Raw genomic sequence first — 27709 nt, 5'->3', positions numbered from 1 at the left:
GTTCTGTCCATAGTTCAAACTTGTGCTCTGCTTCTGGGAACACCCCAGATAAGTTGGTGTCAGTTCTGCCTAGCCTGCTTGATGGCCCATTAAGGAACATCAGCTACACAATTGACCCACTGAGAGAAGGCAGATACGCCTTGTGACTCAGCAAGGTCTGCAGGGACCTGCCTATGGACAGAACTCTAAGGTTTTTCTATGCCACGTGCTGGATAGAGTGTCCTTGGGACAAAGAAAGCAAAGACCACATGGCAAGAGACTATAAAGGCTGATGCCTCGTCTCCATCTTGTCTTCAATCCTGCTTCATACCTCTGGAGGGACTTTGCTACAAACTGAAGCTCTAGACAAAGGACTGAATGACCCATCCCAGCTGTGGATTGACTCCAGAGACTTGATTTGAATCTGCAGTTTATTCCATCACTGTTACAAGCCTGAACCAAGAACTTTCCCATTACTGTATGTGAAGGGTTAAAATCCATGTGCATTTTATATAACAACCTGGTCTATGGATTGTGCCAGTTCTTTTCCAGACCTGAAGTCCAGACTATGGTCTAGCCCACTATGACTCTTTTGATGGTTTAAATTACACTCACGGGCACTGAGGATAGTTACTGAAAGTTTGGGAGTTAGGAGCTGATAGGTCAGTGGTCCGGTCCCCTCACAGATGATCCCGTCCCTCTGGGACAGGGGCAGGTCTGAGCTCTCACACTGAATGCTCATTGTGGCTGCCAGAATCTGTGTGCAGCTCGTTTAGTTTGCACGGAGGGTTGAGTCCTGCTTCATGCACCATGTGTGAGAATGAAAATCCTAAACCACCCTTTGAAATAACAAAAGCAGCAGGACGTGTTATTGTCCCTGCCCCAAAGCAGACAGACCGATGGAGAAATGCCATTGAGACCAGGGTAATACTCCACTGCCGTTCTACCTTTTTTACTTGCTAAACTCCCTCCCAGCCTTGTTGGGTCTCAGAGCCCAGTACTGAGCCTGAGCCGAGATGTCTACACTGCAAATTTACCACCCCACAGCCCAAGCCCCGGGAGCCTGAGCTGGTATGGGGCAGCCGTGGGTGTTACATTGCAGTGTGGACATAAGCCTATTGTGTTTCATTTCTTAGGTTCTGCTGCCATCGTGTGGCCATTTCCTTCCCTCCTTTCTGTCCAAAGTGCAGAGCCCAGTTCCTCCAGGGGAGAAGGACGTCTTTCTTCTTCCTTCCTCAACAGCCCCCTTCCCTGGAGAGCCCTTTGCTGGGGTATGGGTGGGGAACAGCCATTTCTGAGGATTAATTTCATATTAATGGTGTTGATCTATAGATTTTACAGCCAGACTAGATCACTAGGTACCTCTGCTCTGACCTGATTCAGAACAGAGTCCAGAGAATTTTACCCAGTGACTCCTACATCCACCCCAAGATCTTCTGGCTGAACGAGGAGGGTTCATTCAGAAAGTCATCGTGTTTGGGTGTAAAGGTGTGAAATGATGGGGAAATTGGCCCCTCTTTCAAGTTTAAATGTTGTAACTTCTACATCTAGACCGGGGTGGCCACCCTGAGCCTGAGAAGGAGCCAGAATTTCCCAGTGTCACTGCCAAACCTGCACCTTTGTATGCAACTACTGAGTCAATTATGAACCTTCCCATCATTGTCCTTTGCTCTTAACCCTGAGGCTATTGCCCCATCATTGGGGCCATTTCCCGCCTCTTTCATACAGCAGCACAATTTTCCTTGCAGAGTCACAGGAACAGCAAGATCTTTCTCTGTCCCTTGTGCAAAGCAGGGGGCCATATTCCAGGGACACTATGGAGAAGCAGGGTGCTCTGGGCACATCCAGCCCTGGCCGTGAGATGTTCCCTCCCCTTTCTTTATGCCCCTGTTGCTATTTCATGGATTGTCTGGGATGGGGGAAAAGCTGAGTTCACTCCAGGTGGAGGGGAAAAGAACCCTGAAAATCTCAGGACCCAACCCTGCTACCAGGATCACTGAGGTGCTGGGAATCTGCCTGGGAAAGGGACTGTGTGAATTGTCAAGGTGGGGAACGAATAACAATCTACAACTAGATCCACCTCATTAACCACCGACACAGGCTAATCCTGCTGCCGATAGAAGGGAAACTGGGAGCCATTCTTTGCTGTTCAGCCATGGAAACAGTGACCCAATTGCTCCGCAGTGAATGTGCTGGGGAAAGCTGGAGTTTACAGGCAGGTGGAAATAGCAGATCCTAGAAACACCTGGAGCTCCCCACACCACTTCTGCCACCAGGGTGAGGTGTTGCGCTGCTCACAGCATCCCCCACCATGACCTTGCAGCAGGGGATTGCCGCACCCCCAACCCAATGCAGGGGAGAGGGCTGAGTGTATCTCTGCACCCTGAGACCAGGGCAGCCACTCTCTGCCCCACACATAGACTCTGGCCCTGCTGAAAAGTGACCCCTATGAACAAGTCACCTCCAGGAGAGCAGGATTGGTCCTCAGAGAGGGGAATGGGCTTCTCGTGAAGCTTATAGGTCACTGGATGCTCTGGAAACAGGAGGGCTTTGAGTGTAACCCATAGCAAACACAACCTGCTAGGGGATGTAGCTCAGTGGTTGAGCACATGCTTTGCATATATGAGGCCCTGGGTTCTATCCCCAGCATCTTTATGATCATTTTTTCACCCTGCTGCTTTGCTCATGCCCAGAGGGGATGTGGCCCACCAGTCTCCCTGCACCAGTTTCAGTCCTGCTCAGTGAGGGGCAAGTGACAATTGCATGGAAGGTCTGGGGGGGTTCTGCTCCTAAGTCACCGCGGTACATTTAAGATTCCCACCCGCTGTGCTGCTTGGGACAATGGTAGATGAGAAGGGCGAATCCTCCAGCACTGGAGGGAAAGGTCCCATCTGCACAGACTGAGAGGCAAGGAAACAGAGGGGCAGGGTAGAGAGAGGTCAGTGATTTACTCCCAGCAGGGGACACTGTCTTTTTGAGTATCAGAGGGGTGGCCGTGTTAGTCTGGCTCTGTAAAAGGCGACAGAGTCCTGTGGCACCTTCTAGACTAACAGATGTATTGGAGCATGTGCTTTCGTGGGTGAATCCCCACTTCGTCAGATGAATGGAGTGGGAATTCTGTGCCTGGCTAGCCAACTACAAAAGCAGTTTCTCCTCCCTTGGTGATCACATCTCAACTGCTAGAAGAGGGTCTCATCCTCCCTGATTGAACTAACCTTCTTATCTCTAGACTGATTCTTGCCTGCATATTTATACCTGCCCCTGCAAATTTCCACTATATTCATCTCACAAAGTGGGATTCACCCATGGAAGCTTATGCTCCAATATGTCTGTTAGTCTGTAAGGTGCCACTGGACTCTGTCTTTTTGAGGCGAGTGCTGCTGGCTTGGGATGGTGCTGACGATGGATAGAAAAAAGGCTGGAGTCAATGGCAGATGGAACCACAGAAGGGGAAGGGGAATGGCAGCCCCACAGAAGGTCCTGGGTGCTCAGATGCCCCCAGTTATTGCACCTAGACAGAGAAAAGACACCGAGGGACCCAGCCCCCCTACAGTGATCCCATGGACAAGAACCTGGTTAGGAGTGGGGTGAAGGTTCCCTCTGGGCAAAGGGGAGCTGAAATCCCTCCGCATCCTGGAATTTAAGCAACGAAAGCTTCAAACCCTGCATGGGTGTGGGCTGAGGTGCATCAGCAGACGGTTGGGCAGGAGGTTTGTATAATTTTTGGTGGTGCCCAGAATGGGACCAAGTCCTGCCCCACACACCTGCCTAAGGCTCTGGGAAGGAGTTTGGTTGTGGGAGGGAGAGGGGTTGGGCTCTGGGAGAGTTTGGGTGCAGGGTCTGGGCTCAGTCAGGGGGTTGTGGTGAAGGAGGCAGTGTGGGGGGCAGGCTATTGGAGGGAGGTTGGGTGCAGGTGTGGGGTCTGGGCTGGGGTAGGGGTTGCAGGAGACGGTGAGGGGTGCAGCATTTACCTCGGGCATCTCCCGAAAGCAACCCGCAGCCCCTAAGCTGGAGGGCCAGGGGCGTCTGTGCACACTGCTGCCCGCAGACTCCACCCCTGCAGCTCCCATTGCCACAGTTGGCAGTTGGGGCGGGGGCAGCATGTGGAGACCCCCCCACCCCCACAGTTGTTCTTCTCACAGCTGGCTGATGGGGGGCAGCAGGGGATCTCCCAAATCTGGGGGAATCTCTCTGTGCCCCACTGTTAGTTCTCCATCCTGTCTCCCCCTAACCACGCACACCACTCCCCTCCTCATTATCAGTGTTTTAGAGAGACCCCTCCCTCCCTTTATGGGATACAGACTCTCTGTGACAGAGACTGACTGGGGCTCCTCTCTGCATGGCCCCAGTGGGGCAGGAAAGAGACTGGGGGAGGGGGAGAAGATGGGCAGAAGGAGTCTAATGGGGCAAAGCCAGAATAGAGGAGATTTTCTTCCTGTTAAAATGTACTGGAGTCTCATCGCTGAAAAGCTGCATCTTGAGTTAAGTTTGAACCAGCAGCCTTTCAATTACCAGGCAAAGGTGTGAACCGCAGAGACTGATAACTGCCTGCTTCCCAAATGTGTTTAAAAAACATCTTCAGGGGTGCAACTGGTTAGTGCAGAGGGGCCATCTGTTGGGGTTATGAGTTCAAGCTTTCTCTCAAGCCCTTGTTTCTCTTACCTGTGTAGTTTGTTTTGCCTAATTCATATACAAAGTGCTATACTAGAAAAAGGAGAGTAAGTTCTAAAATGTAGAGGTGGGTGCATACTTTAGAAACATCCCCCCTGTGCTGCCATTAGTTCCAGCAGATTGTTCACTGGAAGGGCAAATTGATTTCTTTGCTGCTGAGAAAGAGGCCAGGACAGGACTGTGGGCACCAGAACTCTCTGCTTCTTCCAGCTCCTTCCCTGCTCCAGTCACTGCTGTAGGAGGATCCTATATGCACTGAGCCTAAACATTTTCCTGGGCCTTCTTAGCATAGTTGGCAGCATGTCAGTCTCATACTCAGTAGGTCCTGAGCTCACACCTCAGAAAAGACAATGGTTTTCTGCTCCCTGCTTCAGATTTTCTAAAGGAAATCAGAGAAAAGAAGCTATAGGAGAGTGGTTCCTAGACACTCTAACACACACAGATTTTTCTAAGGCATTAACTTTTCCTTCTCTGTGGAGTTTGTATTCTCCATAGAGCAAAATAAAACAAAAACATGCAAGTCTAAGACTAATACAGTATGAAACTCAATACAGATAAAATCTCACCCTCAGAGATCTTCCAATAAGCTTCTTTTGCAGACTAGATTTATTTCTTGTCTGGGCCCAATCTTTTCACCTGGTATAGTCCTTGTTCCAGCTCAGGTGGTAGCTAGGGGATTTCTCATGACTGCAGCCACCTTTCTTCTGTTCCACCCCCTTATACAGCTTTGGTACAAGGCAGGAATCTTTTGTCTCTCTCCTGGGGAAAAGCCCCAGGTTTAAGATGGATTCCTGTACCAGGTGACATGGTCACATGTCCTGTGAGACCCCAAGCCTTCATTGTTCCTGGCCTGACTCAGATGGTGCAGGACAGAGCCATCTCCAGTCAATTGTCCTGGTTAATGGGAGCCATCAGGAGTCCAAACCACTATTAATGGCCCACACTTTGCATCATTACAACAGGACCTCAGAGTTATAGTTCATATTTCTAGCTTCAGATACAGGAATGATCGGTTCATACAAATAGGCTGAACACACACAGTAGATAATAAGCTTTGTAATGATACTGCACAAGAGACCTTTTGCATGAAGCATGTTCCAGTTACATTATGTTCACACTCATTAGCATATTTTCATAAAATCATCAACATCACAGCAGGGAAAGGGTTTTACTGGGGCACCTGGGAGCAGTTGAGTTTCATGTTCAGGCTCTGCTATGAGTTCCTCCAGGTTTCCCATAAGCACACAGGGCCCTTAGCGGGTACTCTCGATACAGGAATGGCCCAGATACAATGAAGTGATGGGAATTGCATTTTCCTTTTTAATTTTTGAATTTCCAATGACATTTCTGTTTGTGATTTTGTTTTGCTTCGTATAACTGTGTTTTCTCAGGGACTTGATATTTACCAGGCTAACTAACAGCTAATAACGGGAGACTTCCAAGCAGGGTGTGGGTGAGCAGAAAAGAACTGTAAGAGACGCTGGTTTTCGACCTTGTGTTAGATAAGAATAGAATGCAGATTGTAGCAGAAATTGCTGAGAGAAGTAAGCTATCAGAAAGGAATATGTACAAACAAAATGCAATTGTTGCTCCTTACTGTATGTCACAAAAGGTATAAATGCTTGCCTTAATTGTTTATCTAACCGAGACCTACCTCGGGAGGGGAAACTCTGCCTGTCTGTACTCTCCCGAATAACTGCAGTTGCTCAAAATAAACGGCATAATATAATAACATTTAACATCCCTGTGGTGGGAAGAACATCTCAACAGCCCAACACTGTGGCATTTGATTTCAAAAAGGAGAACTAGGGTACGTCTACACTACGGGATTATTCCGATTTTACATAAACCGGTTTAGCAAAACAGATTGTATAAAATCGAGTGCGCGCGGCCACACTAAACACATTAATTCGGTGGTGTGCGTCCACGGTCCGAGGCTAGCATCGATTACTGGAGCATTGCACTGTGGGTAGCTATTCCGTAGCTATCCCATAGTTCCCGCAGCCTCCCCCGCCCCTTGGAATTTCCGGGTTGAGATCCCAGTGCCTGATGGGGCAAAAATCATTGTCGCGGGTGGTTCTGGGTACAGCCTCACTGCTCCCTCCCTGAAAGCAGCAGACAACCGTTTCGCGCCTTTTTTGCTTGGTGAACTGTGCAGACGCCATAGCACAGCAAGCATGGACCCTGCTCAGCTCAATACTGCAATCGTGGATGTTTTAAACACCTCGCGCACTCTCGTGCAGTATATGGTGAACCAGGACCTTCAAACCGAGGCGAGTAAGAGGCGGATACGGCAGCGCGGCGATGACAGTGATGAGGACGTGGACACAGAATTATCTCAAACCGCGGGCCCCTGCGCTTTGGAGATCCTGATGGTAATGGGGCAGATTCTATCCATTGAACGCCGATTTTGGGCCTGGGAAACAAGCACTGACTGGTGGGACCGCATTGTGTTGCAGGTGTGGGACGATTCCCAGTGGCTGCGAAACTTTCGCATGCGTAAGGGCACTTTCATGGAACTTTGTGACTTGCTTGCCCCTGCCCTGAAATGCCATAATACCAAGATGAGAGCAGCCCTCACAGTAGAGAAGCGAGTGGCGATAGCCCTGTGGAAGCTTGCAACGCCAGACAGCTACCGGTCAGTCGGGAATCAATTTGGAGTTGGAAAATCTACTGTGGGGGCTGCTGTGATGCAAGTAGCCAAAGCAATCACTAAGCTGCTGCTACGAAAGGTTGTGACTCTGGGAAACGTGCAGGCCATAGTGGATGGCTTTGCTGCACTGGGATTCCCTAACGGTGGGGGGGCGATAGATGGAACCCATATCCCTATCTTGGCACCGCAGCGCCAGGGCACCCAGTACGTAAACCGGAAGGGGTACTTTTCAATGGTGCTGCAAGCACTGGTGGATCACAAGGGACGTTTCACAAACATCCACGTGGGATGGCCAGGGAGGGTTCATGACGCTCGCGTTTTCAGAAGCACTACTCTGTTTAAACAGCTGCAGCAAGGGAATTACTTCCCAGATCAGAAATTAACAGTTGGGGATGTTGAAATGCCTGTCGTTATCCTGGGGGACCCAGCCTACCCCTTGATGCCATGGCTCATGAAGCCATACACAGGCAGCCTGGACAGTGGTCAGGATCTGTTCAATTACAGGCTGAGCAAGTGCAGAATGGTGGTGGAATGTACATTTGGCCGTTTAAAGGCACGCTGGCGGACATTACTGACTCGCTCAGACTTCAGCCAAACCAATGTCCCCTATGTTATTGCTGCTTGCTGTATTCTCCACAATCTCTGTGAGAGTAAGGGGGAGACCTTTATGGCGGGGTGGGAGGCTGAGGCAAATCATCTGGCCGCTGATTACGCGCAGCCAGACACCAGGGAGATTAGAAGAGCACACCAGGAAGCAGTGCGCATCAGAGAAGCTTTGAAAACGAGCTTCATCAATGGCCAGGGTACAGTGTAATTGCTGTGTTTGTTGATGAACACCCAACCCCCTTGATTGACTCATTCCCTGTAATCAACTCACCCTCCCCCTTCGAGTACAGCTTACTTATGCAAATAAAGTCACTCTCGTTTAAAAATCATGAATTCTTTATTAATTCATTATAAAAACAGGGAGAGAAGTAAGGGTGTGGTTTGGGAGGAGGATAGGAAGGATGGAGAAGGCCATTAAAAAAATTTCACAGTAACGACAGCCTTCTGGTTGGGCTGTCCACAGGGGTGGAGTTGGCGGGTGCACGGAGCCTCCCCCCACGCGTTCTTACACGTCTGGGTGAGGGGGATATGGAATGTGGTGAGGGTAGAGTGTGGTTATACAGGGGCTGCAGCGGCACTCTGTGTTCCTGCTGCCGTTCCTGAAGCTCCACCAGACGCCGGAGCATGTCAGTTTGATCACGCAGCAGCCCCAGAGTTGCATCCCGCCACCGCTGATCTTCCTGCCGCCACCTCTGATTTTCCTGCCGGTCTTCCTGCCACCACCTCTCATCTCGGGTGTCTCTCCTGTCCTCACGTTCACTGGCATCTTTCCTGTAATTTGATACCACGTCCTTCCACTCATTCAGATGAGCTCTTTCATTGCGTGTAACTTCCATAATATCAGAGAACATTTCATCTCTCGTCTTCTTTTTCCTCCGCCTTATCTGTGCTAGCCTTTGGGATGGAGGAGGCACGCTTGAAAGATTTGCAGCTGCATGAGGGAGAGAAATATTTTAAAAGATACATTTTACAGAACAATGGTTATACTCTTTCACAGTGAACAGCACTATTCACCTTACATAGCACATGTGATTTCCCTACAAGGTCGCATTTTTCATCTTAATAGTGAGTGCCTGCAGCTCTGGAGTTACAGATCTCACAGACACAGGTCCGGGCATCAGAATTCAGCTTGCATGTGGCCATGGTAAGCCACTGTCTTTCGGCTTCTGCAGTGATTTACCCCTCCCCCCAATGCATGGCTAATACCACGCTAGCTCCCTGCTAATCAACACCCTTCCCACCCCACCACCCACTGCGTGGCTGGTAGCTTGGGGAAGATCGCCGGTGACCACACACAAAAAAGATCATCGGCATTTCACTCCTCCCCTCCCCCCGCTTGGCTACGTGCAGGAAAGGTTTTTTTTTTAAGCTGCTGCAGTGCACGAACCCAGTAGGAAAATGGCCATCCCCCTTACTTAAATTCCTGATTTTTAACCAGGTTATCCTGAACGATATCACTTTGCTGAGGATCACACAGCGAGATAAAGAACGGATGCTTCTTGAATGCCAGCAATCACCGGGACCATACGCTGCTATGCTTTGCCATGCATTACTTGCTGATTACTTGCTACATGCATGGCGTGGTAAAGTGTCCTACCATGGTGGGCGGAACAAGGCTGCCTTGCCCAGAAACCTTCTGCAAAGGCTTCTGGAGTACCTACAGGAGTGCTTCATCGAGATGTCCCTGGAGGATTTCCTCTCAATCCCCGGACATGTTAACAAACTTTTCTAAGTAACTATACTGTCTGCGAATGCATCCCAAGTCCTCAGGGCAAATCAATCATTAAAAAACGCTTGCTTAAAAAACAATGTTTGCTATTTGCAAAGGTACACTCACCAGAGGTCCCTTCCATGGCGTCATTGTCTGGGATAGTTGCTTGGGAGGGCTGGGAGGAGGGTAATTCCGTCAGGGTGAGAAAAAGCTCCTGGCTGCTGGGGCTCACGGAGTGCTGTGTGCTCTCTGCTAGGTCTTCCTCCTCTTCTTCATCTTCATCTTCCCCGTCCGCATAATCCTCAGACATGGCAGAGATTACAACCCCCACCTCGGAATCCATGGTCAGGGGTGGGGTAGTTGTGGCGCAGCCCCCTAAAATTGCATGCAGCTCAGCATAGAAGCGGCATGTTTTTCGACCTGCCCCGGACCTTCTGTTTGCTTCTTTGGTATTCTGGTAGGCTTGTCTGAGCTCCTTAACTTTCACTCTGCACTGCACTGAGTCCCTGCTGTGGCCTTTATCCGTCATAGCCTTAGAAATTCTTTCAAATACTTTTTCATTTCGTCTTTTGGAACGCAGTTCTGTTAGCACTGAATCCTCTCCCCATATAGCGATCAGATCCAGTACCTCCCGTGCAGTCCATGCTGGGGCTCTTTTTCGATTCTCAGGAGACTGCATTGTTACCTGTGCAGATGAGCTGTGCATGGTCACCTGTGCTGATGAGCTCTCCACGCTGGGGAAGCAGGAAATGAATTTCAAAAGTTCGCGGGGCTTTTCCTGTCTACCTGGCCAGTGCATCTGAGTTCAGAATGCTGTCCAGAGCGGTCAGTGGTGCACTGTGGGATACCGCCCGGAGGCCAATACCGTCGATTTGCGGCAACACTAACCCTATTCCGATATGTTAATCCCGATATTAGCGCTACTCCTCTCGTCGGGGAAGAGTACAGAAACCAATTTAAAGAGCCATTAAAATCGATATAAGGTGCCTCCTAGTATGGACGGGTGTGGCGTTAAATCGGTTTTACGCTCCTAAAACCGGTTTAAACGCCTAGTGTAGACCAGGCCCTATACAAAAATGAGGGGGTTAGTTAAACAGAAATTAAAAGGTACAGTGACTAAAGTGAAATTCCTGTAAGCTGCATGGACACTTTAACGACACCATAATAGAGGCCCAACTTAAATGTATACCCCAATTTAAGAAACACAGTAAAAGAACTAAAAAAGACCCACCGGGGCTTAACAAACATGTAAAAGAAGCACTGAGAGACAAAAAGACTTCCTTTAAAAAGTGGAAGTCAAATCCTAGAAAGGAGCATAAACATTGCCAAATTGTAGGTGACAAATCTGAGGAACTGTCACAGACTGAAGTGTCACTAGAGGAGGTTTTGGAATTAATTGATAAACTCAACATTAACAAGTCACCAGGACCAGATGACATTCACCCAAGAGTTCTGAAAGAACTCAAATGTGAAGTTGCGGAACTATTACTATGGTTTGTAACCTGTCCTTTGAATCGACTTCGGTACCCAATGACTGGAAGTTAGCTAATGTAACGCCAATATTTAAAAAGGGCTCTAGAGGTGATCCCGGCAATTACAGACCATAAGTCTAACGTCGGTACCGGGCAAATTAGTTGAAACAATAGTAAAGAATAAAATTGTCAGACACATACAAGAACATAAATTGTTGGGCAAAAGTCAACACGGTTTCCGTAAAGGGAAATCATGTCTTACTAATCTATTAGAGTTCTTTGAAGGGGTCAACAAACATGTGGACAAGGGGGATTCAGTGGACATAGTGTACTTAGATTTCCAGAAAGCCTTTGACAAGGTCCCTCGCCAAAGGCTCTGACATAAATTAAGTTGTCATGGGATAAAAGAGAAGGTCCTATCAAGGATTGAGAACTGGTTAAAAGACAGGGAACAAAGGGTAGGAATTAATGGTAAATTCTCAGAATGGAGAGGGGTAACTAGTGGTGTTCCCCAAGGGTCAGTCCTCGGACCAATCCTATTCACCTTATTCATAAATGATTTGGAGAAAGGGGTAAACAGTGAGGTGGCAAAGTTTGCAGAAGATACTAAACTGCTCAAGATAGTTAAGACCAAAGCAGACTGTGAAGAACAACAAAAAGATCTCACAAAACTAAGTGATTGGGCAACAAAATGGAAAATGAAATTTAATGTGAATAAATGTAAAGTAATGCATATTGGAAAAAATAACTCCAATTATACATAAAATATGATGGGGACTAATATAGCTTCAACAAATCAGGAAAAAGATTTTGGAGTCATTGTGGATAGTTCTCTGAAGATGTCCACGCAGTGTGCAGAGGCGGTCAAAAAAGCAAACAGGATGTTAGGAATTATTAAAAAGGGAATAGAGAATAAGACTGACTATATTATTACCCTTATATAACTCCATGGTATGCCCACATCTTGAATTCTATGTACAGATGTGGTCTCCTCATCTCAAAAAAGATATACTGGCATTAGAAAAGGTTCAGAGAAGGGCAATTAAAATGATTAGGGGTTTATAACGGGTCCCATATGAGGAGAGATTAAAGAGGCTAGGGCTTTTCAGCTTGGAAAAGAGGAGACTAAGAGGGAATATGATAGAGGTATATAAAATCATGAGTGATGTGGAGAAAGTAGATAAGGAAAAGTTATTTACTTACTCCCATAATACAAGAACTAAGGGCCACCAAATAAATTAATAGGCAGCTGGTTTAAAACAAATAAAAGGAAGTTCTTCTTCACACAGCGCACAGTCAACTTGTGGAACTCCTTGCCTGAGGAGGTTGTGAAGGCTAGGACTATAACAGGGTTTAAAAGAAAACTGGATAAATTCATGGAGGTTAAGTCCATTAATGGCTATTAGCCAGGATGGGTAAGGAATGGTGTCCCTAGCCTCTGTTTGTCAGAGGATGGAGATGGATGGCAGGAGAGAGATCACTTGATCATTGTCTGTTAGGTTCACTCCCTGGGCTGCTTCTTCTCTACAACTATAATTTTCTTTTTACACCAAAATCACTAACTTGAGCACCCAATTCCATGTACAGTCCTAGTGGATGTAAAGCACAGGTAAGTTTTGCCTCAGGGTAGCTTGTTGGCATCAACCCTCTCTCCCCCACCTGGAGCTAATGAAATTCCTGGCTGGAGGGACACACGCTCCTACAAGTCAAAAGGGAAGGAGCTGATAGAAAAGATCACAGGACTGACCCCAAAGAAGGGTGAGCTGCAAAAGGCAGAAGCAGGCAACTCATCTGGCAGAGCTGAGAGACCACAGTGAAGATGGTGCAAAGATCACTATATTGGAATTAGCAAATCTGATTTTTTTTAAAACAAATCTTTGGGAAGCCCTAATAAAGGCATTTCTTACAGTTCTCTCCGATGTGGATTTTCTGATATCTAATAGGGAATGACATCTGATTGAAGCTTTTCCCAAATGCAGAGCATGTGTAGGGTCTCTCTCCACTGTGGATTCTACGATGTCTGACAAAGTCTGAGTGCTCAATGAAACTTTTCCCGCACTCAGAGCATGTGTAGGGCGTCTTTCATGTGTGCATTCTCTGGTGTGTGATAAGGTTTGAGCGCCAACGGAAGCTTTTCCCGCACTCAGCGCACATGTAGGGCGTCTCCCCTGTGTGGATTCTCTGATGTGTGATAAGGATTGAGCGCCGACTGAAGCTTTTCCTGCACTCAGAGCACGTGTAGGGCATCTCCCCTGTGTGGATTCTCTGATGTGTGATAAGGCTTGAGCGCTGACTGAAGCTTTTCCCGCACTCAGCGCACGTGAAGGGCGTCTCTCCTGTATGGATTCTCTGATGCGTGATAAGGTGTGAGCGCCGACTGAAGCTTTTCCCGCACTCAACGCACGTGTAGGGCGTCTCCCCTGTGTGGATTCTCTGATGTGTGATAAGGCTTGAGCGCTGACTGAAGCTTTTCGCGCACTCAGTGCACGTGTAGGGCGTCTCCCCTGTGTGGATTCTCTGATGTGTGATAAGGTGTGAGCGCCGACTGAAGCTTTTCCCGCACTCAACGCACGTGTAGGGCATCTCCCCTGTGTGGATTCTCTGATGTGTGATAAGGCTTGAGCGCTGACTGAAGCTTTTCGCGCACTCAGTGCACGTGTAGGGCGTCTCCCCTGTATGGATTCTCTGATGCGTGATAAGGTTTGAGCGCCGACTGAAGCTTTTCCCGCACTCAACGCATGTGTAGGGCGTCTCCCCTGTGTGGATTCTCTGATGTGTGATAAGGCTTGAGCGCAGACTGAAGCTTTTCCCGCACTCAGCGCACGTGTAGGGCGTCTCCCCTGTGTGGATTCTCTGATGTGTGATAAGGCTTGAGCGCTGACTGAAGCTTTTCCCGCACTCAGCGCACGTGTAGGGCGTCTCCCCTGTGTGGATTCTCTGATGTGTGATAAGGTTTGAGCGCAGACTGAAGCTTTTCCCGCACTCAGCGCACGTGTAGGGCGTCTCCCCTGTGTGGATTCTCTGATGTCTGATAAGGCTTGAGCGCTGACTGAAGCTTTTCCCGCACTCAGCGCACGTGTAGGGCATCGCCCCTGTGTGGATTCTCTGATGTCTGATAAGGTGTGAGCGCTGACTGAAGCTTTCCCTGCACTCGTCGCATGTGTAGTGTGTCTCTTCCAAGTTGATTCTCTCATGTGTAATAAGGGCTGAGTGGCTACTGAAGTTCTCCTCTGCCCTCTGCTGAGTCTCAGAGGCTTTTACTGTTTCTCGGAGTGCACAACTCCTGGAAACATTCCCTTTGGGTCTTCCTGATAACGTCCCATGTGGTGCTCCTTGCTCAGCATCTTCCTGCTGGGGTTTCTGCTCCTCATTCTCATGCACCATCCTATCACCTGATGGGAGACAGAGAGAATCCAGACATAGGTCACTCCCTGTGCCTGAGAGAAAGGAAATCTCAGAGACAGGAATTTTAAAAGGGATGAACAAACCAAAATATGTGCAGGAGAGATCAAAGTTATCAGGAGCTGATTTTCCCCAGAGGAGAGAGGAAGGGATCAGTTTTGGTCTGCATTTCACCAGAATATGCAGGGGAAAGTGGGATCAGGTAGGGATCTGCTGCCAGTTGTTAGTCAGGATAGGTGGGAAGCCATGAGTGACATCTGCCTAATTATTCCACATCTGCAGGGAACAATCCTGAACTTGGAGAGCTCACAGGGTCTTTGTAGGGCATCCCGAATGTTTCCTGTATTCACGGACAGTTTTTGACTTGCTTTAACCAAGTCCTCACCTGTGCAGGCAGCTCTCGGGAGCACTTCTTTCTCAGAACCCTGGAGGTCCGGGACCCACGGCTCTTCCCCTCGTTCCAGCTGTGAGACCACATCAGGTTTGGAATTTAGAAACCCTAAGCCAGACAAAGAAAACAAGGGAGGTCGGTGGAATTTGTGGGATACTTGTCACAAAGAATATTCCATGGTTTTAAGCTCAGATCATTTTTAAGCAGTAAGATCCCAAGACCAGCTTCCTTGGCTCCAAGTGGCAGGAGAGTTATTATTATTATTAATCATACGCATTACCTTAGTGCCTAAGGACCAACTAACAGTGTGTCTCCGTTGTGCTAGGCACAGTACAAATGCAGAATAGTAGATGGCCCGTGCTCTGAAGAATTTACAGTCTAAATAGACAAGACAGACACAGCATGGGGGAAGGGGTAGAACCCTCTGTTAGAATGGCGATATTCAGGCCTGCCTGCAAAGCCTATATTTTAAGAACTTAGGTGTATTTTTATCACATAGCTAGTTACAGGAGTATGAAAACAAAGAATCAAAATCACAGTCTGCCTGTGTCTGGGCCTTCTCTCACTAGGATAGGCTGAGGCCTTGTTCTTAGGCTAAGGCCTTTGGCTAAGCACCAGGGGCAGCCATAAGCTGGGAAGCGAAGGGTCACATCCTCACATCCCAAACCAGTCACACTGAAATAAGGTGCTATTGGGCTGTTAGGAAGTCGATCCTGTCTGGATCTTAAGATGGTTAAAGAAACCTTAATTTGATAGCATTCTGTCTGGCAAGAAATCACTTATCTATGGTTGTGGTTGTGAAACCCTCATTTCTGTATTGCTTTATCTTTATGGCCACCACTTTTACATTGTTAATCAGTCTGGTTCTCTAATTGTTTCTCTCCTGTATAATTAATGTTGCCAGGTGTAAGTTAATTAGGGTAGTGGTTTATAATTGGTTAGAGCAGAAGTAGGCAACCTATGGCAGCACATGAGCTGATTTTCAGTGGCACTCACACTGCCCAGGTCCTGGCCACCGGTCCAGAAGGCTCTGCATTTTTAATTAATTTTAAATGAAGCTTCTTAAACATTTTTAAAACCTTACTGACTTTACATACAATAGTTCAAATATGTATTATAGACTTATAGAAAGAGACTTTCTAAAAACGTTAAAATGTATTATTGGCACATGAAATTTTAAATTAGAGTGAATAAATGAAGACTCAGCACACCACTTCTGAAAGGTGGCCGATGCCTTGGTTAGAGAATTAGTCACAATATGTTAGAATTAGTTAGTTAAATTTCAGCACAATTATTGGTTAAGGTATAGCTGAGAATATTACTCTGTAAATGGGGTCAAACAGGAGGTGGGAAGGAAATTGGAATAACAGAATATCAGGGTTGGAAGGGACCTCAGGAGGTCATCTAGTCCCACCCCTGCTCAAAGCAGGACCAATCCCCAACTAAATCATCCCAGCCAAGGCTTTGTCAAGCCTGACCTTAAAAACCTCTAAGGAAGGAGATTCCACCACCTCCGTGGGGAACCCATCCCAGGGCTTCACCACCCTCCTAGTGAAATAGTGTTTCCTAATAGCCAACCTAAACCTCCCCCATTGCAACTTGAAATCATTACTCTTGGTTCTGTCATCTGCTACCACTGAGAACAGTCTAGACCCATCCGCTTTGGAACCCCCCTTCAGGTAGTTGAAAGCAGCTATCAAATCCCCCCTCATTCTTCTCTTCTGCAGACTAAACAATCCCAGTTCCCTCAGCCTCTCCTCAGAAGTCATGTGTTCCAGTCCCCTAACCATTTTTGTTGCCCCCCGCTGGATGCTTTCCAATTTTTCCACATCCTTCTTATAGTGTTGGGCCCAAAACTGGACACAGTGCTCCAGATGAGGCCCCATGAATGTTGGTTAGGGGGAGAACGGGTACAGGGACACAGGCCAGGCTCTGCAGCATCAGAGCTGAGAAGGGAACAGACTGTATCGGCGTATAGAGATAAGCCCGACTGGTGTGAAGGGCTTCGGAATATGTAATCTTATAGGTGTAAAAATTGTACAGACTATACCAGCCTGTGACATCATCAACGAAGTGCCCATTTGTGCCTGGGTAGGGGCCCTGCTCTGGGAGGGAGGATGCAGCAAGGACTCAGGATCGGTGGCCGGGGTCGCTGTGCATAGGAGATGGGGAGGTTATGTGAGGAGGGGGGTAATGAGTGGGAGAGGGAGGTCAAGTGTTAAAATAATAATATTTGGGGGAAAAAATGTATAATAAAGTGAAACTGAACAGAAATAAAACTGGAGTGGAGGCTCTAAAGCAACAAGGCTTCGGTAGGGATTCGGGGGTTAAAGGTCTGGGATCCCCCACAGCTCCAAATCCCCAAACCTCTCCTCCCTCCCACTGACCCACCCACCCCACTTCTTGGGTGCCCTTCCTCCACACTTCCCTCCCCTTCTTCCCATTACTCTCAGCCAGCACCACATCCCGGCAACTTGAGAACTTCTTGTATTTTCTCCTCGTCTCTCACAGCCTCCTACCTCCCTGCTGCTTCTTAGCTCTAAACCTGCACACACCTGCCCCATGTCCTGGCATATCTACTACCCCCGTTCTCCGCCCCTCCCACGGCTCGCTTATCCCTTCACCCATGGGATCCTGAATGGCAACATTACACGCTCTCCTAAAAGAGCTCATCTGACTGTCACACAAGCCAGGCATGAGTCACACACCTATTTACTCAATTTAGAATTCTACAGGAAGCATATTTTCCTCTTAAAATGAGAAAAAGGCATGAAAGCTACAGTGATTAATGTAGTTATGAATGTAGCCAATAAGGATACATTCAATGCAATTTTAAAATGACTGACAGCACCAAAAAGGCACATGTCCAAAAATGATACTAGTGGGTGGGAGATAAGGCAAAAAAGGGGGGGGGGCAAGGAAACTTGTCAAAACTTGTATGACGAATAAAGGTATAAAGTTATTACTGCTCAGGTTCTTCAGAGACCCCACAGCTTCTAATAACCCAGGGGACAGGACTCCTTACCCAGCGAGGTCACAGTCTCATAGTTCTCCTGCATGACATCCCTGTAGAGGGCTCTCTGAGTGGGGTCCAGCAGAGTCCATTCCTCCTTGGTGAAATACACAGCCACCTCCTCGAAGGTCACCGGCCTCTGAAAGAGCAAGAGTCCAACACTCAGGACCTGCTGCCCCACTCACAACCCCACTATTCACGGAACAGCAGCACCAGGTAAATGGAAGCCCCGGGAGGCCCATGTTAACAGAGTCTCACTCCACCTTGCCTAGAACAGACAGGCGGCATCAGAGGGTAGAAAGAGAGAACCTTTGTCTCTCACAGCTGACAGATGGAGGCAGGGTCTTCACATTTATCACATACCTACTAGCAGAGTTTGATATAGGAGATGGGGCTGTCTCTGGACACTACTAATGGCTCCCTGGTAGGAAACACTCTCCAAATAAAATATAAGGAAGAAAAGGGAAGTCAGTAGTAAAGAATATTAGTTAGAACAGGGGTAGGCAACCTATGGCACGGGTGCTGAAGGCAGCACACCAGCTGGTTTTCAGTGCCACTCACAATGCCCGGTCCTGGCCACCAGTCCGGGGGGCTCTGCATTTTAATTTAATTTTAAATGAAGTTTCTTAAACATTTTAAAAGCCTTATTTACTTTACATACAACAATAGTTTAGTTATATATTATAGATCTTCTAAAAATGTTAAAATGTATTACTGGCCCACTCAAACCTTAAATTAGAGTGAATAAATGAAGACTTCTGAAAGGTTGCTCAGCCCTGAGTTAGAAGGTCAGAATTGTAGAAAATTGGTAAGGGAAGCTATCAGAAATCAATGACCAATCAATGAAAATAAGAAGGAAGTTTTGAAAAGTATATTAATCCTAACAATGGTAATGATAAATTACTAGACGGAAATGGCAGAATTATCAAAAATAATGCAGAAGAGGTAAAAGTGTTCAATAAGTGTTCTCTCCTGGATTTGGAGAAAAACAGATGCTGTACTGTACAGAAGCAAGAAGCCTGCTAAACAACCAGTGGGGCCCTTGACGATGAAAATACAAAACGAGCGCTTAAAGATGATAAAGTCATTGCGGAGAAACTAAATGGATTCTTTGCTTCAGTCTTCACGGCTGAGGATGTTAGGGAGATTCCCAAACCTGAGCTGGCTTTTGTAGGTGACAAATCTGAGGAACTGTCACAGATTGAAGTGTCACTAGAGGAGGTTTTGGAATTAATTGATAAACTCAACATTAACAAGTCACCGGGACCAGATGGCATTCACCCAAGAGTTCTGAAAGAACTCAAATGTGAAGTTATGGAACTATTAACTAAGGTTTGTAACCTGTCCTTTAAATCGGCTTCGTACCCAATGACTGGAAGTTAGCTAATGTAACGCCAATATTTAAAAAGGGCTCTAGGGGTGATCCTGCAATTACAGACCGGTAAGTCTAACGTCGGTACCGGGCAAATTAGTTGAAACAATAATAAAGAATAAAATTGTCAGACACATAGAAAAACAAACTCTTGAGCAATAGTCAACATGGTTTCTGTAAAGGGAAATCGTGTCTTACTAATCTATTAGAGTTCTTTGAAGGGGTCAACAAACATGTGGACAAGGGGGATCCGGTGGACATAGTGTACTTAGATTTCCAGAAAGCCTTTGACAAGGTCCTCACCAAAGGCTCTTACGTAAATTAAGCTGTCATGGGATAAAAGGGAAGGTCCTTTCATGGATTGAGAACTGGTTAAAGGACAGGGAACAAAGGGTAGGAATTAATGGTAAATTCTCAGAATGGAGAGGGGTAACTAGTGGTGTTCCCCAAGGGTCAGTCCTAGGACCAATCCTATTCAATTTATTCATAAATGATCTGGAGAAAGGGGTAAACAGTGAGGTGGCAAAGTTTGCAGATGATACTAAACTACTCAAGATAGTTAAGACCAAAGCAGATTGTGAAGAACTTCAAAAAGATATCACAAAACTAAGTGATTGGGCAACAAAATGGCAAATGAAATTTAATGTGGATAAATGTAAAGTAATGCACATTGGAAAAAATAACCCCAACTATACATACAACATGATGGGGGCTAATTTAGCTACAACGAGTCAGGAAAAAGATCTTGGTGTCATCATGGATAGTTCTCTAAAGATGTCCACGCAGTGTGCAGAGGCGGTCAAAAAAGCAAACAGGATGTTAGGAATCATTAAAAAGGGGATAGAGAATAAGACTGAGAATATATTATTGCTCTTATATAAATCCATGGTACGCCCACATCTCGAATACTGTGTACAGATGTGGTCTCCTCACCTCAAAAAAGATATTCTAGCACTAGAAAAGATTCAGAAAAGAGCAACTAAAATGATTAGGGGTTTAGAGAGGGTCCCATATGAGGAAAGATTAAAGAGGCTAGGACTCTTCAGTTTGGAAAAGAGAAGACTAAGGGGGGACATGATAGAGGTATATAAAATCATGAGTGATGTTGAGAAAGTGGATAAGGAAAAGTTATTTACTTATTCCCATAATACAAGAACTAGGGGTCACCAAATGAAATTAATAGGCAGCAGGTTTAAAACAAATAAAAGGAAGTTCTTCTTCACGCAGCGCACAGTCAACTTGTGGAACTCCTTACCTGAGGAGGTTGTGAAGGCTAGGACTATAACAATGTTTAAAAGGGGACTGGATAAATTCATGGTGGCTAAGTCCATAAATGGCTATTAGCCAGGATGGGTAAGAATGGTGTCCCTAGCCTCTGTTCGTCAGAGGATGGAGATGGATGGCAGGAGAGAGATCACTAGGTCATTGCCTGTAAGGTTCACTCCCTCTGGGGCACCTGGCATTGGCCACTGTCGGTAGACAGATACTGGGCTAGATGGACCTTTGGTCTGACCCGGTACGGCCTTTCTTATGTTCTTATGTACTCGTATCATAAGATGTTGACGACGACATTCCTTCCATTCCAACAAGAACTCACAAGGACATTAAACAGCAGCTATTACAGTTAGACATGTTTAAATAAGCAGGTCCAGATAACTTGTATCCAAGAGTTTTTAAAGACCTGGTGGAGGAGCGTGGTGGACTATTAATGTTGATTGTAATTAGGACTTGGAACACTGGGGAAATTCCAGAAGACTGGAATTAAGCTAATGCTGTGCCAATACTAAAAAGTGTAAAAGAGATGACCCAGCTAATTACAAGAGTGTCAGTCTGATATCAATACTGAGCAAAATAATGGAGCAGTCGATACTGGATTTCGTTAATAAAGAATTAAAGGAAGGTAATATAATTAGTACCTATTAAAAAATGGTTACTTACCTTTGTAACTGTTGTTCTTCGAGATGTGTTGCTCATATCCATTCCAGTTAGGTGTGTGCGCGCCGCGTGCACTTTCGTCGGAAGACTTTTACCCTAGCAACCCCAGTGGGTCGGCTGAGCGCCCCCTGGAGTGGCGCCATAACGGCACCGCATATATACCTCAGCCGACCCACCCGACCCTCAGTTCCTTCTTGCCGGCTACTCCGACAGTGGGGAAGGAGGGTGGGTGTGGAATGGATATGAGCAACACATCTCGAAGAACAACAGTTACAAAGGTAAGTAACCGTTTTTTCTTCTTTGAGTGATTGCTCATATCCATTCCAGTTAGGTGATTCCCAAGCCTTACCTAGGCGGTGGGGTCGGAGTGAGACGTGGCGGTATGCAGGACCGCGGAGCCGAAGGCTGCATCAGCTCTCGACTGTTGGACCAGGGCGTAGTGTGAGGTGAAAGTATGGACGGACGACCAGGTCGCCGCTCGGCATATCTCTTGTATAGGCACTTGCGCCAGAAAGGCAGCGGAGGATGCCTGGGCCCTGGTAGAGTGGGCAGTGAGATGGCCCAAAGGGACATTAGCCAAAGTATAGCATGTGCGAATGCACTCTGTGAGCCACGAGGAGATCCGCTGCGACGAGACAGGAAGACCTTGCATCCGGTCAGCAATTGCCACAAATAGTTGCGGGGATTTGCGGAACGGTCTTGTCCGATCAATATAGAAAGCCAACGCTCTGCAAACATCGAGGGAGTGGAGTCGTTGCTCTCGCGGAGATGCGTGAGGCTTCGGAAAGAAAACTGGCAGGAAGATATCCTGGTTAATGTGGAACGCGGACACGACCTTTGGGAGAAACGCCGGATGTGGACGTAGCTGCACCTTGTCCTTATGAAAAACGGTGTACGGCGGGTCCACCATGAGTGCTTTGAGCTCAGAGACCCGCCTGGCGGATGTGATAGCCACGAGAAAAAACGTCTTCCATGAGAGGTACAGCAAGGAGCAGGTGGCCAGTGGCTCAAAGGGCGGAGACATGAGCATGTGGAGGACCAGATTGAGGTCCCAGGTCGGAGTTGGATGACGCACCTGGGGGTAGAGACGATCAAGGCCCCTTCTGAAGCGAGTAGTCAACGGGTGAGAGAACAGCGTATATCCTCACCGGGTGGAAAGCGGAGATGGCCGCTAAGTGCACTTTGATGGAGGACAGTGCAAGACCTTGTTGTTTCAGCGACCAGAGATAGTCAAGGACCATCGGAAGCGGGAGTTCCGGGAATAGCGTCACGCACTTGAGCCCAGCAAGCGAAGCGCTTCCACTTGGCCAGGTATGTAGACCGAGTGGAAGGCTTTCTGCTGCTCAATAAAACGTGCTGTATGGGAGCAGAGCAGCGCAACTCCATCTGGTCTAGCCACTGAGGAGCCACGCCGTGAGGTGGAGGGCCGGCAGGTCCGGGTGACGGAGAGTGCCGTGATCTTGTGTTATGAGATCTGGGTGAAGCGGCAGAGGAATTGGGCTGGCTACCGATAGACGGAGCAGCGTGGTGAACCAGTGTTGTCTGGGCCACGCTGGCGCAATTAAGATGAGACGTGCCTTGTCCCGTTGGAGCTTCAGCAGGACCTTGTGTATGAGGGGAAAGGGAGGAAAGGCGTAGAACAGGTGACGAGTCCATGGAAGGAGAAACCCGTCCGACAGAGAGCCCGGTGCCAGGCCTTGAAAGGAACAAAACTCCTGGCATTTGCGGTTCAATCGGGACGCAAACAAGTCTACACGGGGAAATCCCCACCGTTGGAAAATGGCATGAGCGATGTCCGCTCTCAGTGACCACTCGTGGCAGAGAAAGGACCTGCTCAGGCGATCCGCGATGGTGTTCTTGACGCCGGGAAGGAACGACGCTACCAGGTGTATTGAGTGGGCTATGCAGAATTCCCACAGTAGCATCGCCTCATGGCAGAGAGGGGAAGAGCGGGTCCCGCCTTGCTTGTTGATATAGTACATTGCCGTTGTGTTGTCCGTAAAGACTGAGACACAACGGCCGTAGAGGCGAGATCGGAACGCCTGGCATGCTAGGCGTACTGCCCTGAGCTCCTGACGTTGATGTGCATATTCAATTCCTGCAGCGACCAAAGGCCTTGAGTCCGAAGATCGCCGAGATGGGCTCCCCATCCGAGGGACGAGGCGTCCGTTGTCAGGGATAGGGAAGGTTGAGGAGCCTGGAATGGGACCCCCGCACATACGTGGGAAGGGGTCAGCCACCAATCCAGGGATTGAAGGACACCCGCTGGAATGGTGAGTAGGGTATCCAGAGGGTCCCTGTGTGGGCGGTATCTGGAATGAAGCCACAGCTGAAGCGGGCGGAGGCGGAGCCTGGCAAACGGAGTGACGTGTGTGCAAGCCGCCATATGACCGAGGAGGCGGAGACAAGCACGGGCCGAGGTCATCCGAGAGGCCTGTAGGTCGCGGATTAGCTGTGTAAGGGCCTGGACCCTGAGCTGCGGAAGGAAGGCTCTGGCCAGAGAGGAGTCCAGGGTTGCGCCAATAAAATCCAACCTCTGAGTTGGAACTAAGGTAGACTTTTCTATGTTGAGAACTAGGCCCAGGCTCGTGAATAAGTGTCTGAGCTCTGCGACCTGGTGCTGGACCGTGGCCTGCGAGTCCCCCCTGATAAGCCAGTCGTCCAGGTAGGGAAAAACGGAGATGCCGCGCCGACGGAGGTGGGCGGCGACAACGGCCATGCACTTCGTGAACACCCTTGGGGCCGTGGAGAGGCCGAAGGGGAGGACCGCAAACTGGAAGTGTAGGTGAGCGATTGTGAAGCGGAGAAAGCGTCTGTGCGGTGGGAAGATGGCGATATGAAAATAAGCGTCCTTCATATCGAGGGCGGCATACCAGTCTCCCGGATCCAAAGTAGGGATAATGATCCCGAGGGATACCATGCGGAACTTCAACTTCAGCATGTAGGCGTTGAGGTCTCGCAGGTCGAGGATGGGTCGAAGGCCTCCTTTGGCCTTGGGAATCAAAAAATAACGGGAATAAAACCCCTTGCCCTGTTCCGCGTCCGGAACCCTCTCGACCGCTCCGATGGCTAGGAGCGAGTGCACCTCTTGTAAGAGGAGTTGCTCGTGAGAGGGGTCCCTGAAGAGGGACCGGGAAGGAGGGTGGGAAGGTGGAGGTGAAACGAATTGGAGTTGGTAACCATGCTCCACCGTGCGCAGGACCCAGGCATCGGTGGTCAGCCGAGCCCACGCTGGGAGGAAATAGGAGAGGCGGTTGGAAAAGGGTAGGGAGGGATCTGGAGAGAGATCCGCATGCCGCCCCCGGTGCATCTTCAAAAGGATGGTTTAGGGCCCGATGGCTTAGAAGGGTTTGCCCTTGGGACGGTTGGTTGCCAGGCCGTCGCCCACGGCCCTCGCGCGACCCGCCACCGACCAGAGTCTTGCCTGTAGCGAGGCATATAGTAAGGGCGGTTAAACTGGGGACGGAACGGACGCCTCTGGGTAGCCGGGGTATGCATCCCCAAAGTACGGATGATAACCCTGTTGTCCTTTAGATTTTGAAGCTTGGAGTCCGTCTTTTCTGAGAAGAGCTCCTTTGAATCAAAAGGAAGGTCCTGAATGGTGTATTGAACCTCAGGAGGAAGCGTCGAACTCTGGAGCCAAGAGATCCGGCGCATGGTAACACCGGAGGCTACAGTACGTGCTGCAGAGTCAGCCGCATCCAAGGAGGCCTGTAATGAGGTGCGTGCTACCTTTTTACCTTCCTCCACGAAGGCTGCAAACTTCTGTCGGGAATCCTGAGGCAGGAGCTCTTTGTATCTCTCTACCTCAGCCCAAGTGTCATGGCCGTAATGGCTTAGCAAGGCCTGCTGGTTAGCCACACGGATCTGAAGGACACCGGCAGAGTAAATCTTGCGACCAAGCAAGTCCATGCGCTTGGCCTCCTTCGACTTAGGAGCCGGGCCTTGCTGGCCGCGCCGCTCCTTGTCGTTCACAGATTGCACCACCAAGGACGAGGGGGCAGGGTGCACATACAAATGTTCGTATCCCCGGGAAGGGACCATGTATCTGCGTTCCACCCCTCGGGCTGTGGGCGCAATAGACGATGGAGTCTGCCATAAGGTATCAGCGTTCGCCTGGATAGTCCTTATGAAGGGGAGAGCTATGCGGGTTGGAGCGTCTGCGGACAAAAGGGTCACTATCGGATCACTGACTTCCGATACCTCCTCAGCCTGCAGATCCATTCGCAGTGCCACCCTGCGGAGGAGCTCCTGGTGCGCCCCTAAGTCAATTGGCGGGGGACCTGCTGATGACGAGCCTGCCACCGTCTCATCCGGGGGAGAGGAGGAGGAGGAATTGCTGGGCAGGATGGCGTCTTGGTCAGCCTCCGGCCCCTGTGAAGGTTCTTGCCCCAGGGGTTCCTGGACAGGCTGGTTCCCGTCCTCCGCACCGGATGGCACCTCAGTGTCAAGTGGGGGGCGGCTTATAGTAGCCTCCGGGATGCGTGACTCGTGCGGTACGGTATGCATAGGAGGCACAGTAGGACCTTGGCTTTGGTGGTAGGCCCAAGGGGTCCAATAACCCCACTGGTTTGGGTCCTGGTCCGCGGGATGGGATTGTCGAAAAACTCCCGAAGGGGCCTGAGAGTCATGGTCATCGACATAGTAGCTATCGGCGTGTGAAGAGGCCGAGGCGTGTCGAGAGGGCCAAGGTGGAGCAGATAAGCCTTGTGCAGAAGTGCCCACGGATCTCATTTCCCGCCTTTGTGGTGAACGGTGCCGGGAGGCATCCCTATACCGAGAGCAGGAGCGAGAATGGGACCTGCGACCGGCGCGGTGCCGGGAGGTCGACCGGGATCTCCGTGTTCGGTACCGGGAGCGACTCCGCGAGTGGCGGCGGCCATATCGGTACCGAGAGCTTGATCGGTGCCGGGAGTGACGACTCGGAGATCGAGAGAATGATCGGTGCCGCGAGTCTGACCGGCCCCGCGTGGTTGAGCGGTGCCGGGACTGCGAGCGGCGGTGCGATCGGTGCCCAGATCCGGATCGGGAGCGGCGTCGAGAGCGGGAGCGGGATCGGTGCCGGTGAGAGTCGGTGCCGGCAGGTGGCCTAAACATGGACGGCTTGCCCATGGAGCGGGGTGCCCGCACCGGCGGCGCCGGGGGCGGTGGCACAGCCGGTTCTGTCATAGCGATGAGGTCCCGTACCGCCTCGAATGTCTCCGGAGTCGATGGCAGTGGTATCTCTACCGCGGCCGGAGCCGGGGAGGTTACAGGTGCCGGGCTCGACGGCCTCTCAGGGGCTGGAGTCGCCGGTGCCGGCAGAAGCATCTGCGGCAGAGGAACCGGTGCCGCGGCAGGTTTCGGTGCCGGGCGGTCCGGACGGGGCGCACTCTGGTGCTTCGTGGCCGGCGGTGCCGTGGAGGCAGCAGCCTTTCCCTTCTTCGCCTTCGGCGACAGAGAGTGTCTTTGGCCCGTTTTCGGTGCCAATGTCGCTTTAGGTGGCACAGCAGAGTGACCCGGCGCCGTGGCGGCGCTGCGAGAGTCTGTCGGAACAGCGGCGGTGCCGCGCCGGAGGGGTTGAGGCTGCCTCCATTAGGAGCTGTTTAAGCCTAATGTCTCTTTCCCTCTTAGTGCGAGGCTTGAAAGCCTTGCAAATCGGGCACTTAGAAGATAAGTGCGACTCTCCTAAACACTTCAAACAGGAGCTATGAGGATCTCCTATAGGCATAGGCCTGCGGCAGGCCGAGCACGGCTTGAAACCCGGGGAGCTGGGCATACGCTCCGGTCCCGGGTGCGGGTGGGGCTAACCCCCGAACCCGCTAACTATCTAATACTAAACTGTTTGAAACTATGAAAACAAGAAAACCTAAGCTAATATAAGAACTATGTACAAATTTTAACTGAGAAACTATGAGGAAGCTAGGGAAGCGGAGGTCAGACAAGCTGCTCTCCGCTGTTCCAACGACCGACACGGGCGGTAAGAAGGAACTGAGGGTCGGGTGGGTCGGCTCAGGTATATATGCGGTGCCGTTATGGCGCCATTCCAGGGGGCGCTCAGCCGACCCACTGGGGTTGCTAGGGTAAAAGTCTTCCGACGACAGTGCACGCGGCGCGCACACACCTAACTGGAATGGATATGAGCAATCACTCGAAGAAGAACAAAGGTTTAGAGAAAATAGATCCTATCAAACTAACTGGATATCCTTATTAGATGAGATCAAAAGTTTGGTTGCAGCTAATATTATTGATGTAATATATCTAGACTTCTGTAAGGCATATGACTTGATTCAGCACAATATTTTGACTAAAAAACTAGAATGATACAAAATAAACACGGCATACATTAAATAGATTAAAAACTGGGATTGTAAATGGGGAACCATGGTCGAGTGGATTTATTTCTAGCGGGTTCCCACAAGGATTGCTTTTTGCCCGTGTGCTATTTAACATTCTTATCAATGACCTAGAACAGAATATAAAATCATCACGGATAAAATTTGCAGTTACCACAAAGATTGCGGG

At 49.2% G+C, this 27709-nt stretch overlaps 1 pseudogene; it reads right to left on the bottom strand.

Moving 5' to 3' along the window:
* Window positions 1-13084: 13084 nt before the first annotated feature.
* The window catches only part of LOC120381551, a 122920-nt pseudogene continuing 108295 nt past the window's right edge, over window positions 13085-27709 (bottom strand).

Source organism: Mauremys reevesii, linkage group 14 (assembly GCF_016161935.1).
Source record: "Mauremys reevesii isolate NIE-2019 linkage group 14, ASM1616193v1, whole genome shotgun sequence".
Classification (NCBI taxonomy): Eukaryota; Metazoa; Chordata; order Testudines; family Geoemydidae; genus Mauremys; species Mauremys reevesii.
The sequence above is the reverse complement of the archived record's forward strand: the minus strand, read 5'-3'. Positions and strand labels throughout refer to the sequence as shown.